This window comes from Spea bombifrons, chromosome 3 (genome assembly GCF_027358695.1).
Source record: "Spea bombifrons isolate aSpeBom1 chromosome 3, aSpeBom1.2.pri, whole genome shotgun sequence".
Classification (NCBI taxonomy): Eukaryota; Metazoa; Chordata; class Amphibia; order Anura; family Pelobatidae; genus Spea; species Spea bombifrons.
Genome location: NC_071089.1, coordinates 30,508,918 through 30,521,011, shown reverse-complemented (window position 1 = coordinate 30,521,011; position 12,094 = coordinate 30,508,918). Strand labels below are relative to the sequence as shown.

Genomic DNA, 12,094 nt, shown 5'->3' with positions numbered 1-12,094 from the left:
CTATTATCTTGTTACTATCTCTTTAAAAAGTGTTAATAATTCTGCAGTGCGGTTGATTATCATGAGTCATCATACACCGATGAGCCATAACATTATCGCCACCTGTCTAATATTGTGTAGGTCCACTTTTTGCCACCAAAACAGCCCTGACCCGCTGAGGCATGGACTCCACAAGACCTCTAAAGATGTGCTGTGGTATCTGGCACCAAGACGTTAGCAGCAGATCCTTCCTGTAAGCTGCGCAGTGTGGCCTCCATGGATACATCCTGGTCAACTAATAGTCAAATCAATTACATCTATCCATTTTGCTTGGACTGCATGTAATTTGGAACATGCACACTTTAGTTTCTAGTGTCAACCACATGAAAACTAGGAAAACATCAGTGTTCATATAGTATATATACAGTATGATTGGCTGCTGCTAGTCATTGATATCAATGGTGGCCCAGGTCCCATTGGCTCCAATAGGCATTATACTTGGCATGTGAAGAAAGCAAATGAGTTATCTAATATGGTTTATTCAGATCTCTTCAAAGGTGTTTTTTCTGCCATACTTATTGCAGAGCCCCTGAATATGACTGAAATATGCCCAGCACCTTTTAAATCCGGGAACGACATTCATTGCCCGGTGGCCGCATTCACTCACTTTCTCACGCTGTTATTCACTCTCTCGCGCTCTCTGACTGTTTCCCTACCTTCTCTGCCGACCACTTCCGCATTCGTACGAATCACAATGCACAAGTCTAGTCTCAGTTACCAGGAAAGTATCCCACTGGTGGTAGCAAGTTAGGATTTCCCTGTCCTTTGCTGTAGTGCAGTGTGGGGTGCAGAAGGGGCAGCGGGAGGCTTCAAAGCCATCTTTTTTCAGCCACTATATACGGTAATTTGATGTGACACACCAATGTGCTATAAACTATTTTGCTTCTCTATTTTGCCAAATCTGAAAATTGGCATGGTCTGTCTTGGGGAAAATGTGCCCTACTCGTCCTCCAGCAGTCAAACGGTTCAAAAAACTAACCGTCTTAAAGAACCGTTCCATAATTAATTGACCTCTTTATTAAACTAAGCAAATTGGTTAACATTTGTCATTTTATTCATTCATCTGAAGATGTATTCACATAAAGACATAATTTTTTCAGTTTCCGTGGCAACAACCAGCAACAATCAGTGTCTTATTTTGTGCCATTTAAGTGTTCACGGCAAATGATCAATGGGACAATATTTTTACACTATTTCTGGGAAAGGTTAGTAGGAATGGTATTTCTTATTTCTGCATCCAGCAAAAAAGTGTTAAATTCAGCAAAGTAGGTGGAACCCTTACGTCATTTTAAGTAATAGAATCCCAATATAAAAATAATGAACATATTTTTAAAAATAGGTTACAGTGTTCCAGCTGGTGCTTATATGTTATATGAACATATAATATTATGTAACAAAGGTAAGTTGGCTTTACAGAAGGGTACAAATAATTTTGAAAATAACTGATTTGCACAGATTTATATGAAATATGGTTTTACATTATGCAACTGGATACTTAAAATGATTATCCGTCTTTCTAGGAAAAAACAATATTGAGATTTTTTTTTTTGGCTAGATATACTTTTTCACCAGGTCATTACCAAAGGAATCCAAGCAATACTAAATTGATTTTATTTATTTTTTTTAAATAATTTTGTTTTAGAATAATAATTTTTACCAAATCCACACAGCTATGAATAAAAAATATTATGTAATCTATTGGATGACATCTATTAGCAATAGTATTTAGGTGAAGTTCTGCTGCATTTCCATTTCTCTTGCAAAAGGGCAGACCCTTCCCGAACATCCTCTCCAGTTGGAGGAATGGGGTAGAGGCTGTCCCTGTTCTTTTTCAGAAGTACTTCAAGGGGCCAGAATAATGCAGGCGGATCTGTGGGGAAAGAGAAGTGTTTCTGCACCTCTCCTTCTCTGCAAATCCACCTGGATTTTTGTCCCAGTCCGGGCCTGGTCCATGCTGACGTTGGCCATCACGCACATTGCAAATACATTCTAATGATATAAGCATACGCGAGAGTTTAGTTACCTTCCTCAGGCTTGGTGGTATCTTCAACCGCATATGTGTATCCATTAAAAGAATTTCAAAACAATAAATAATATTCCATTAATGTCAGCTAGAAGAAAAAACCCACATTTTTCATGATTGTAGTTTTATGTCCTTCAGCCACAAATGTGATAAAAGGGACAATTAGTTTAATAAGTATTTCATTCAAGCTGACTATTGCCTGTGACTATTCATATGATAATGAAACTATTCACAAAATAATATGTCAGCCTTGCCTTGGGGACGGAAACCAGCGATCTGCCATGATACTGTACCAAACTCTCTACTATACAAAAAGTCCTTTATATCTGAGTCTCAAAACTAAAAAATCAAGCTACAGCTTCTCATGAACTAATTTATAATTTATGTTATGTCCCTAAAATTTGAATAAAGAGGGCAATCATTTCTCCTCAGCCATACATTCATGTTGCAGAATATCAATGTGCACAGTTAAAAATAATATAGGTACACCTAAAAACTTCAAAAGCATTCATACATCTGTAAGCAATGTACTGTGACACAGCGCCACGCAAATCAAGCATAAATTAACACAAGCGTTGGCATGGTATATAGAAGCAACAACAACCATGACAAAACCAGTAAAACTTTACAGCTTCCATGGGTGAGGATATTGTGGAAACCCAGAAGGGATGACATCTGGGATGGGAAAGTTGGGAAGGAGGTTACGACAAAGGTCCAAAGGCTGAGAAGACAGCAGAGGAGGGCCAGGATTGATAGAATAATCTTTAAGCACGCTGAAGATCTTCCTGCAACAACTGTCAAAGAGCAGTGACCTGTTCCCTCCCTTAAGCATCCTTAATACAACACATTAGTCGCCAGGTTCCCAATAAAGCAAAACATTAAATTAAGTTTCCTTCACCATGAATCACAGTTGTCAGGGTCTGTAAGAGCTTAATGTCCCTAGGGGGAGGAATCGCTGAATGGCCATTCATGCCACATAAGTCCAAGTAGTCTCTGTTGTGGCATCAGGTTGTGATGAACATATTGATGACTCTAGGAGACCAAAAATCTGGTTTCTTAATGGTGTTCTCTCACAAACTTTATAACATTGTGGTAAAATCAAGTTATATTCCTGTTCTAAGGGATGTAACTGTCCCTTAGTGAGAGGAAGCAAGAAAAGGGGGGAAATGGGAAAACGGAGCTCCCTTCAGACCCAGGTGATGTGTATGTCAGAGGCTTATGCACACAGTTGAACACAAAGAGGCGCTCCACATACGTAGGCCATATAATGCAGCAACCTATTTTGTTTTAAGGTCCAATCTTTGGCTTGACCTTATTCAGTATTTCTTCCCAGCTTTTCAGTGCTGTGTCATCTCCATCAAACTAGACCCTGAGCATCTTCATGAAGACCACAATTTGCCAACCTCTGTGACCATCAAAAAGGGGCATTTGTCCTATGCCTAGTTTGTACTGTGCAAAATACAGTATATGCCTGGCTTCTCACGATGCAGGCCAAAGAAGGAAAAATATTGACAGAGCCTTCATTGGTCCACAGGTAAAAGTAAACAGTCTACTTCTAATAACCAGTGGATTACGTAAATGTTCCTAAATTTATTTGTGTGGGCAAAATCAACCCCATCCATTAGTTATCTTAAAAATTTGCACTCTCAAATGCAACCTTAAATTTGCTGGTATACTCCTGACTGCTGGGCTTATGGGCTGAAGGACATGCATGGATTTCACAGTATTTTGTGGCTCCATGGTATTTACTGGGAAACATTAATCGTACCCAGTAATTAGACTACTTGGGTTGGTTTGTCCTGCCGCTTAAGATTCAATAGGCATACCTGAGAACTTCTAAGGGTAGGCTACCTCTTCCTCTCTTCAGGAGTGGCTTCATAGGGACAGGAATAGCTGACCATATAAGCGGGGCTAACAATGCATAGTATTGCACCCCATTCCCAGAGAAAGAGAAATGCAACCTGGAGATTGGGGAGAAAAGCTTTATCCACAGGCAGGTCAAACCTGAAGAGTTCCCAGGTACATCAGTAAAATTGATATATGGTGGAACATAAACGTTTGGGTAATTATATGGACAATTTTTTCACCTATATTGAACTGTACAGAGATTGATGCTGGTAATATTAAACATGTCCTGCTGCAGTAGATTGAACTTTTTTCAAGAACTAAAATAGGATGTTTGATGTTTAGGTTTGACTACTGGCAAGGACAAATGAGGACTACAAGATCTTATTTCCTCTACAGTCTGCTGCACTTATTTTCTGCCCTGTGGCAGAAAATCTCCCCAGAAATGCTTATAGTCCGTCTTCTGAGATCTTTTAAAACAACTGTACAAGGTCACCCGCTTTCACGTTTTTCTTTTGTAACAAATGCTTACATATTAAAACAATCCAGAATATGTTATTTGTAATACGGTACTTAACATGGACTGCATGCTTTGTCTTTCACAAAGTTGTGAAACTAGCTGTCCCTCTATGTGATGCGCAATTTTTTTTACATAATTTAACAGGATAATAGGTTCTCCATTGAGTTGTTAATGTAATATGTCTGTGCTTTCAGTGCCAGCTTCATTGAATTAAAATCAAGACAATTCTCTTTTTAGATTGTGACCTTTAGCGTGATCTACTTTGTATATAAATGGCATGTGCGGTCACATTAGACAGAGATGGTATTGTCACAAACGAAGGATTTAATTTTGCTGTGTGTGCGGGTCAAATTTTGACAATATGCACATTGTCCAGTTGGCTCAAGACTGCTGTGGTGTTTGGAAAAAATATCTGTGTAGATATCTGTGTTTGTCCCCTCTAATATGATTAAGGGCAATTATATAAAATGTTTTAAAGTGAAAAGTCAGAGACCGGGGCAAATACCAATAAGCAGATAAGACATAACCTGTGTATTGAAGTTAGGAATAGGGTTATCCCCTTCAGTTGGCCAATTTTGATTTATATTATTTTAGTCTACTCCTTCATCCCTTGGTACTTTCTTGTAGAGAGCCACTTAGAATTTAGGCTTAACTTTACCTTTTGTTGGGTTCTCGTGCTGTCTTTGCAGCTGAAATTATGTTTTCACATCTATTACAGACACAATATTTTCCGCTTTAATTCACTGAATTCCAAATAAATTTACATACACCAAGTTGACTGTGTCTCTATACAGCCTGGAAGAGTCCAGAAATTGATGTAATGAATTACACATGTAGAGCCAAGGCCTTTTTGCCCTTCATACTATGTGAAAACCAAGACGAATCTCAGAAAAAAGATTGTTGACGTCCACAAGTTGCAGTTATAACAGCTTGCAATCTTCTGGAAAGGCTTTTCACAAGATTTTGGAGTGTCTCTGTGGGGATTTTTGCCCATTCAGCCAGAAGAGCATTTGTGAGGTCAGGCACTGATGTTGGACAAGAAGGCCTGGCTCGTAATCTCCATTTAAGTTCATCCCAAAGGTGTTAGATGGGGTTGAGGTCAGGGTTCTATGTGGGCCGGTCAAGCTCTCCCACACCAAACTCATCCAAGCATGTCTTCATGGACCTTCATGGTGGTCCATCTCCTGGCAACTTCACGAGTGACCGCTCGGCGCCCCTGCCCGGGACTTAAATTGAAACATCGTTTTTTTTTCTTTGTTTTAACTTTATTTAACATCCCCCATGTTAAATAAAGTTAAAACAACTTTATTTAATATGGAGGATGTTAAATAAAGTAAAAAAAAAAACAAAACAAAAAAACGATGCTTTAAGTCCCGGGCAGGCGCTCCTGTTGCCATGGCGCCCTGTGCGGTCACACAGGTCGCACACCCCTAAGGCCGGCCCTGTTAGTGCTGTCCACTTTTTGAGACAGTTCTGGTTTGTCTTGGCCCAGGCTTCCTTCCACTATAGTCGAGCTTGATTTAACACTACGCCGTCTTTGACACCATAAAAATTGTCCTATATTATAACACAGATGGCAAAGGGGCTTGGAAGACATTACAGAGAAGTGAACCACTTTTTGCTTTCATGAATTTTGACACTCAGACAATATGCACATATTATTAATAAACGTTACTTTAAAGCTGACATATCAGAATGGACAGAATGTTCAGTTTTTATTAACAGCACTTAAATATTACAACCATCATGAACTTGTTCTGTGATTTATATTTGACTTAATAGCTATGTTCTAATTAGACTCTTGAGGACACAACTGGGGTCAGTAAGTGAAAGAAAAACCAAATAAATATTGTTTAGAATTTTTGGTAACTGTTTTTAGATTTTTGTTTTGGCAAGTACGTTGCAAGCATAAAATGCTCAACAAACAGTTCTCCAGCCATGTTTAGGAATGCATGAAGGAGAAGCTATAAATCCAAAAGCAGTGGTATGTTCTATAATACATATTTCGTTTTTGTTTATAAAAAGCAGATGACAATGATGACTGCCAGACTATCTCTGTCTCCTGGATTTATGTGAAATCTTTTTCCCTACTGGGTTGGCCTGCTGCCAGTTCCCCACTAGTGCAGAACATAAGGTGCTTTAATCACCAGACTGTTCACAGTCTCAAACTGGGAAGGTTCCAAAATACCTCAAAGAAGTTTGATAAATATTCAATAGGTCAACACACTGGGTTATTTCTTAAGGTGGAAAAATCCAATACTAGCTCTGCAGAGCTTCTCGTCCAGAGCTACTGTGAGATGACTACCCAGACCTTAGTTTGTCTAGAGAGACCAAGACCAATATTAGGTTCAAAATTCAAGCAACAAGTAAATAATGTTTGCAACCTTTGTTTTTCAATTAATGAATATATGTGTCATAAAGATAATAGGGTTAATTATATTTTTTGTACGTTCGCTGTGTCCTAGAGGTACCAGGTATCAGGAGAGGACCTTGTTCTTTTGTTATCAGTATTATTATACGTATATATAATAATATTAATAATTATATTATTTATTATTATCATGAGTTTTTCGAGTGTTGGGAGACACAATGTTGCCTGTTACAAAGAGGAGGGAGTACAAGCTAATACAACAGGGATAAATCTAAGACATCAAGCTTTATCTTTTTTCAGTCCTCTTTCATCAAGAGGTGTTTTACAACATAATGATTTACCTGCACTAGCACACCAAAACCAGGATGGCCGAGTGGTTAAGGCGTTGGACTTAAGATCCAATGGATATATATCCGCGTGGGTTCGAACCCCACTCCTGGTAAGAATTTTACATGATTTCACTTTAATATCAGAAAAAAAATCTGTCATCTGTAACTCTTATTTACTTAAAAAAATATGATAATATGCATTCTTTGTTGGTGAGGCTGCAGGTTCCTGTAAGCATATTTTGTCGACTCTTCCCACTTTGACCTCAATAGTCAATGATGGTTGAGGCTTAACCCTGTGCTCATCAACCTCCACCTTAAAGCACTTGAATTTATATGATAGCTGAGTGTTCCCTTTAAATGATCATTTGTAACCTCTTCCAAATGCATGGAGTGATTTTGCAGAACCCACCTCTGTTTATTTGCCTATTATTTTCCTCACACCCCCTCTCCTAAGCTGTAAAATGAGAGCTATAATCGTCACCGGTCATCTCTTTTTCTTGGTCATGCGAGAATTTCTGGATGAAGAATGCTTTTTTGCAGGACTGGGGATGACTAAGCGGCCCTGGCACTTTATGGCCATCTGCTGCTAAATTATGTACATGCAGCTGCTGGTTGGAAATGGTAATACATATACAGCCAGTGGCAACATATTGCACACAAATATGGGGCGCTATCGGGTCAGTTTGTCCCCCATATCGGGCCAGTCGGACTACTTGTAACTATTGTAGGTAAAGCAGCCATATACCCCTTCCATATGTTTAATTATTAAAAAAAAAAAAACACCAGGAAGCTAACTTGAAAACTTGCAAAACAACTTCTGACATGATATAGTAAGTTCTGGGCACCCCCAAGTGGCCATTTAGCATTTTAGAAAATTAACAAAAAAGGTTATATAAGTAAAACATGTTTTCTTTAATCAGAATACAGAGCTAATTACTGTATTTGCTCGACTATAAGACGACTCTGATTATAAGATGACTCCCCAAAATTTGAATATTAATTTAGGAAAAGAAGAAAAAGCCTGAATATAAGTCTACCCTATAGGAAAAAAGTTTTACTAGTTAATATTAATTCTCATGTAAACTATTTTTTTCATATTTAATAAAAAAAAATGATTGAGAAAAAATGCATTTCTTGTTCTTATTCCTTTTTATTCGCCAACATGCCCCCCCCCCAGTTTTGCACATCTACCTCCCTTTGCAGCTTTAACAGCTTCCACTTTTCTGGGAAGACGGTCCACAAGATTTTGGAGCGTTTCTGTGAAAATTTTTGCCCATTCATCCAGTAGAAAAATTGTGAGGTCAGGCACCGATGTTGGAGGAGCAATCGGCGTTCCAGTTCATCCCAAAGGCGTTCGATGGGGTTGAGGTCAGGGCTTTGTGAGGTCCATTCAGGTTCTTGCACACCAAACGCATCCAACCATCTGTTTATGGACCTGGCTTTGTACACTGGGGTACAGTCATGCTGGAATAGAAAATGGCTTTCCCCAAACTGTTCCCACAAAGTTGGAAGCATAGCATTGACCAAAATGTCTTGGTATGCCGAAGTATTAAGATTTCCCTTCACTGGAACTAAGAGGCCCAACCCCTGAAACACGGGCCTATACCATTATCCTTCCTCCAACAAACTTTACAGTTGGGACTCTGCCAAACCCGGACTCGCCCATCAGACTGCCAAACAGAGAAGTGTTATTTCTTAACTCCACAGAACAGGAGTCCACTGCTCCAGAGTCCAGTGAAGGCGTGCTTTACACCATAATGTGAGGCTTGCATGCAGCTGCTTGGCTATGGAAACCCATTCCATGAAGCACCAGCTGCACAGTTTTTGTTCTGATATTAATGCCAATGAAAGTTTGGAACTCTTCATCTATGGAATCAGCAAAGCATTTGCAACTTGTATGCACCGCAGCACTCTGTGACCCCACTCTGTCCTAAAAGTTTCCACTTTCCAGTAATACCACTTACAGTTGACCGTGAAATACCGTATTGGCTCGATTATAGGCCGCACCCGAATAGAGGCCGCACCCTAAAAGTTAGATGCTTTTTTAAAGGAAAAAATTTCTTAGTAAAAAAAACACTTAGTGCTGCCACTCTGCCCCCCGAGATATGCTGCCACTCTGTCCCCCCCCACGATATGCTGCCACTCTGCCCCACCTTGGATGCCACATTAGCCTGTTGAGCATGGACAGGTGCCTATGGCAAGTCAGTTTGTGAACTTGATAACTTTGTCTGCAATTTATTTTCCCTCAAATGTTGGCTACTATGCAGTGAGCATGTAAGGCTGTAAATATGATATGGTTACGGTGAGCAAAAAAGTGAAAAAAGCCCTCCATCGTACAACAAGCAAAAAAGAATACACTTATGTCAATACGGGCATGTCTAAAAACAATATTTACAAAGAATAATTATAGAGCAAGAGGAACATTCCTCCTGATTGCTTCATTTTGGCGAATAGCAGAAACAATAGCAATACACAAATATGATTATGGACATGCCTTAAAAAAAAGAGCAGGAAAAATGGAATGTCTAAGTACTATAACAAAGAGTTCTACGTACTTTTGTATATAAAACAAAACAAAATAAATCTAGAACTCAGCGCATATCCAGCTCATACAATAAAAAAAATATAAATATTGGGGATTCCGTCACACTATATGGCCATATATTCAGACATCCCAACGTGAAAAAAAAGTCATTTGAGGGAGGTGGGTTCCCCAGCCGCTACATAAACCCCACCCACTCATACCAGACCAAACCAAACATGTGTGATGGTCTTCCGGCCCCCAATTCCTGTGCTCTGGTCCTCCTCTGTGGTAGACGGGCTCTGGAGAAGACAGGGAGTGCAAGTGACACAGCACGCATCCTGATTAGTCTCTCTTGTGCTAACTAACCTATCAGTTTTGATAGGTAAGCTAGCACAAAGAAAGACCAATCAGGACGTGCCACCGAGAAGGACCAGAGCACTGGCGCACCTGAGCACAGATTTTTTTTTGAGACCGAGCGCAAGAGAGAGTTCAATGGTCATAAGTGAACGCTCTCAATCACTCTATTTCCAGGATGTCTGTTACAGTTTGCAGTCATCAGGGAGTCGCTATAAAAATGTGGGAGAATCCCGGACCTTTTTTCCGGAGAGTTGAGATGTCTGTATATCGCTGAGCCCGCCGATAGGTCAAAACACCCCATGTTTAGCGAATCATATTCATTTCAAGGAGCTGAATCAGTGGGACTGCACTGCATTTTAACCCACATAGACTCTCATGCAATGTCAAGCCCTCTCTGGACATTATTAATGAGGCACTTTTATTATTATTATTATTCCAGCAGCCTGGAAATCTGAATGTGTATTCCTTTATGCTTTTTTAGGTTGTGTGTTCCCATTGGTTTAAATACCTGATTTGAATCCAATATAATATGGAAAACAGGGATGTCTAATTCAAGGCTTTGAGGACCACACACATGCCAAGAATTCCCTGTATCTTTCCATAAAAGCATGTCATCGAATGAATTTGTAATTGATATTCCTGCACTCGGGATAGTCTGAATGCTTTTCGAGCCATGGAGGCCTTGAGTTGGAAACCAGCAACAAAAGTTGTTTTGGTATTTTTGTATAATGTGTAGGATTACGCCACCTTGTAGATAGAACAGGTTCTACTCTATCTACCTGAGGCTTTGATGGTGGTTTAATGTGTGAGCTGTCTTTTGATTTGCTTAATACGTAATAAGAATAAACCAACTCTGTGCAGGGACAAACAAGAAAGAACTAGCCCATTCCTGGTACCTCTACAGTGCCATTTAAAGAATACCTTTTATGGAAAAGTGTGAAAAAGCGTAATTAGATTCCTGTGCCATAACATTTTTCAAAAACATGAGGATTAGAAGTAAGCGTTCCTTGCTATTTGCTGCATGGGCTGCCAAGATTTTCCAAAAATATATAAAAAAGCAGATTCTGCACAATCCCTCCATACACCATACAGATCTCCATGCATATTATATAGTTCCCTTCGGTCAGCCCCAGTGGGAGATTTCCATTGCAAGAATTTTAGACCAGGAAGGAGAAGTGCCGCTGCAGAGCTGAAGTTTCTATGTCAGGTAAGTGTGAGTGTTTTTAATATTTCTGAAGACTGCATAGAGTACTTTAGAATGCACTCTTCTTTAGTAGAACTGTCAGGGACACATAAGTGTTCATTAACATTAGAACACTTGGGGTGTAATATAAATGAGAACACTAGATGTCGCTATAACTGTTTAATGAGATTGCTATTAAATTGGAGCTTTGTCAAAATATCCATCTCCCTTTACAAAACTATACACAAAAAAATATTTGCATTACTAAATATCTAAACCTGAGCGGCAAAGGCGCTTAAATACAACAAAGCAGGTCAAAATATTAAATCATTTGGAGGTTATATAGAAAAACAATGGAAACCGTGCTGAATGGACCATTCTTTTGGTGCCATAAGACCACTTTTTTAATATTTTATAAGCATGACTCGCTAAGTATCCTCTGTGTGGAATTACTACGATGTGCATATAGATGAAAAACTAAAGAAAAAGAAAATTAATAACACATAAGGGGAACTTTTGTAAAGTGGTCCTTGTCCTCGTGTATGTACCCCTATAGGATTCTAGAAAAGCCATCATTCAGGCCATGCTATTTAAATTAGGCACATATAAGGATAGTAAATCTATTTTGCACACTCAATAAATGATACGTTTATACAAATTAAAATAAGCAATGTATATGTCTCAAAAAAAACACAGGCATGTATGTTAGTAAAAAATTACAGAAGTCATCAGTGTAAGTGTTTTCAACTTAGAGCTGCCACAATGGCCATATTTTTCCTGGACACATAGTATTTTGACAGGTTGCTGCTCATGTGTGCCGTACTCCCCTACATTATATGATTGAATGACAACATCTTTTAGATCTTTTAGGGATCACCTTAAGTAGACCTGGGTGTTCCTCTA

The 12,094-nt window shown here is 39.1% G+C and overlaps 1 non-coding gene across 1 annotated transcript; it reads left to right on the top strand.

The window, feature by feature from the left end:
- The first annotated feature begins 7,157 nt into the window (after nucleotides 1-7,157).
- On the top strand, nucleotides 7,158-7,240 carry TRNAL-UAA (transfer RNA leucine (anticodon UAA)). The gene has a single exon. It is a non-coding gene; the product is annotated as a tRNA-Leu (tRNA).
- Nucleotides 7,241-12,094: the final 4,854 nt, after the last annotated feature.